At 31.3% G+C, this 2,807-nt stretch overlaps 2 non-coding genes across 2 annotated transcripts; both read left to right on the plus strand.

Moving 5' to 3' along the window:
• The first annotated feature begins 323 nt into the window (after window positions 1–323).
• Window positions 324–395, plus strand: Trnae-uuc. Its single transcript has one exon. It is a non-coding gene; the product is annotated as a tRNA-Glu (tRNA).
• Window positions 396–2,506: 2,111 nt separating this feature from the next.
• Window positions 2,507–2,578, plus strand: Trnae-uuc. Its single transcript has one exon. It is a non-coding gene; the product is annotated as a tRNA-Glu (tRNA).
• Window positions 2,579–2,807: the final 229 nt, after the last annotated feature.

Consider the following 2,807-nt stretch of genomic DNA (forward strand, 5'->3'; position numbering starts at 1 on the left):
AGATAGTATATTTGAAAGAAGGGTAACCAACATTTTCATACATATTTGTTATAATGAATTTTTAGATTTAAGTAATACTTACCGATGTGCGGCAGTAGTTTATTTTTATCGGTAAACAGAAACTTAAATATACAGCAAAGACATAAAAGAAGGGAAGTAAAATTCGGCAATAATGAAAAACATAAAACCAGAAATCCTAACCACTAGAGCACATCGGATATATATATATATATATACATGTCATGTGTACCTTTAACCCGTATATATTATAGATAACATATATGTTTTTGTATGTTTTTAAGATACCCGTGAGATTATACATATCCGATGTGGACTAGTGCTTAGGATTTCTGGTTTTCACCCAGACGGCCCGGGTTCAATTCCCGGCATCGGAGCATTTATTTTACTTATGTTTTTCATTATTGCCGAATGTACATGATTAAAAATATAATATGATAGAAAATAGTACTGTGTCAGAAAAAATGCTATTTTTATTATTACATTTGTATATGCATCCCTGTTTTACAATACCGTAAGTTGTTTTTACTAGACGGGGTTACATGTTTTATCAAGTTTCTGTTGCAGGACTTATAACTACAATGTATACAGCCACTGTTAGGTAACAGTTCGTTTTTGTTTTCATTTTAAATCTTACACATACCTACTGAAAAGTAGTTTAATGTGTCTTTTAGTTTTAGTTATTTATTTATTTTTAATCAAGAAGTGACGTTATCAAAAATAGTCATTAGTCTCAGTGTACCCTGTGATATATTACATTTGTATCTAAGCGTTTCCCCACCAACGTTTGATGCAAGGCGGATGTTCTCACTCCACAAAATGTTATTATAAATATTTTACATACTAGGAAAAAAAACATTGTTAAAAACTAATCATCTTTGTTAATGATCTAAGCAGTCATAAAATCAGGTGGGAGTGGAAACTTCATAAGTTACATATGATATAAAATTGCCAATGTTGTAATCTATACAACAATTTATGTAATCAATCCGTACTATTATGTACTATCAACTGATGTCGTTGTATTGTATTATCAAAGCTACTAAATGCCATTTCTGTCAGTTTTTTCATTCACGGTATCTTACTATGCTACAATATATCATTGTATTTTTAGTTACTACAATATATTTCATTGTATGTTATAGCTACTACAATATATTTCATTGTATGTTATAGCTACTACGATATATTTCATTGTATGTTATAGTTACTACAATATATTTCATTATATGTTATAGCTACTACAACATATTTCATTATATGTTATAGCTACTACAATATATTTCATCGTAATAGTTAGCTACTACAATATATTTCATTGTATTTTTAGCTACTACAATATATTTCATTGTATGTTATAGCTACTACAATATATTTCATCGTAATATTTAGCTACTACAATATATTTCATTGTATTTTTAGCTACTATAATATATTTCATCGTATTTTCCTAAGCTACTACAATAAAGTTCATCATGTTTTTTAGCTAATTTGATATTTTTTTCCTAAGCTACTACACCATTTTACATGGTATTTTATTTATCTACTACAATTTATAATTGCTTGCGCTATGCGCTACTACTAGACCACATTTCATTGTATTATGCGGTATTTCTTAGATGTCATCTTTCGCTCTCTGCCCCCCCCCCCCTGTAATATCTCAAAGCACAATTAAAGCCACGCGGCTAGCTATTTGATTTGTGTCAGGTAAAAAAACCCTGATCAATCGCTACGCTGATACCTGTCCTTTGAAGATTACAAAAAAGCGACTCTCGACTTCAAAGCCTGTCATCATTTACCGTTACACGACTGCGAGATTCTTTTGATGTATATCAAAGGATCGAACTAGTCTTCTTGCCTCATCAACAAGGTGGTACACACTGAGCCTTCAATATTCCAGGGGTGTAGAGAGCGAAAGTGAGCGAAACCCCTGGATAGCGAGGATGCTTAGATGTATGACATCATACATTATAAATCTAATATACTTTGGTATCATATCCTATAAACTAAGACATTGTAATACTTGTAACAGTAGAATGTTTTATAAATATCGTATCTTGCTTTTTGTCACGCGGGATTACCTGACCAATTACCGATCTGCGCGTTTTCCCTCACCACTAGTTTTGATCCTCATGTTTTCAGTAATTACCTGATATCTAAAATGAAATAAAACGTTGTGCAATTAAAGACTTCCGATGAAAAAAAAACTCAAACATGAATAAAAAATGAAAAATTGTAAATTACATAATCATAGAAAACATCTAGTAGTAATACTGTTTTGTGTTTTGTTGTAAATATCACAGTTAGTATCACAATGCCTATTTTGTTTATCTTAATTGCAATAGATTACAATAAAATGAAATAAAACAGTAGAGCGTATACCTATTTTTCTGGATACATACTGTACCTATAACCCGTATATATTATTATCTATAACGCTAATTTTAGTGTATCTCTGTATGTTAGCATAGACAGGGGGGAATATATATCCGATGTGGTCTAGTGGTTAGGATTTCTGGTTTTCACCCAGACGGCCCGGGTTCAATTCCCGGCATCGGAGCATTTATTTTACTTATGTTTTTCATTATTGCATGATAAAAAATATGACATGGTAGTCAATAGTACTGTCTCAGAAAAAATGCCAATTCTATTATTTCATATGTATATGCATCACTGTTTTACAATACCGTAAGTTGTGTTTACTAGACGGGGTTTTATCAACTTTCGAAATCTTCCAATTTCTAGCTTAATGTGAGGTTTCTGTTGCAGGACTTGAAAAAATACAGCCA

This window comes from Mizuhopecten yessoensis, unplaced genomic scaffold (genome assembly GCF_002113885.1).
Source record: "Mizuhopecten yessoensis strain PY_sf001 unplaced genomic scaffold, ASM211388v2 scaffold11185, whole genome shotgun sequence".
Taxonomy (NCBI): domain Eukaryota; kingdom Metazoa; phylum Mollusca; class Bivalvia; order Pectinida; family Pectinidae; genus Mizuhopecten; species Mizuhopecten yessoensis.